The sequence below is a fragment of the Apis dorsata genome, unplaced genomic scaffold, assembly GCF_000469605.1.
Source record: "Apis dorsata unplaced genomic scaffold, Apis dorsata 1.3 scaffold_174, whole genome shotgun sequence".
Taxonomy (NCBI): Eukaryota; Metazoa; Arthropoda; class Insecta; order Hymenoptera; family Apidae; genus Apis; species Apis dorsata.
Genome location: NW_006263462.1, coordinates 340,490 through 340,769, shown reverse-complemented (window position 1 = coordinate 340,769; position 280 = coordinate 340,490). Strand labels below are relative to the sequence as shown.

Genomic DNA, 280 nt, shown 5'->3' with positions numbered 1-280 from the left:
AAAAAAAAATGGCGTTGGTCTCAACGTATGGTAACCGTCGAGACACGAGTCAGTTGCGAAAAGCCCATCTCCCAGGCTGTTCAGCTGCATTAGAATTCAAGGCGCAATTATTAGCGAACTAATTATAATTAGGGTGGCGATATAACGTTGGATATTGTGTCCATGCCGATGTTGATCGCATCAGAAGTCAGTGGGCCGTGTATGCGACGGTTCCCCGCGCTTTTTCGTCGGCAATTACATATTTCTGCCAGCACCGGTTCGCCTACTAACGAATTGAAAC

General features: G+C 46.8%; 1 long non-coding RNA gene across 1 annotated transcript in view; it reads right to left on the bottom strand.

Annotated features, from left to right (window-relative positions):
* The window catches only part of LOC116185426, a 1,673-nt gene continuing 1,393 nt past the window's right edge, over positions 1–280 (bottom strand). Inside the window, exon 3 of the long non-coding RNA XR_004150271.1 lies at positions 1–265. This is a non-coding gene — a long non-coding RNA (uncharacterized LOC116185426). The remainder of the gene's footprint in view (positions 266–280) is intronic.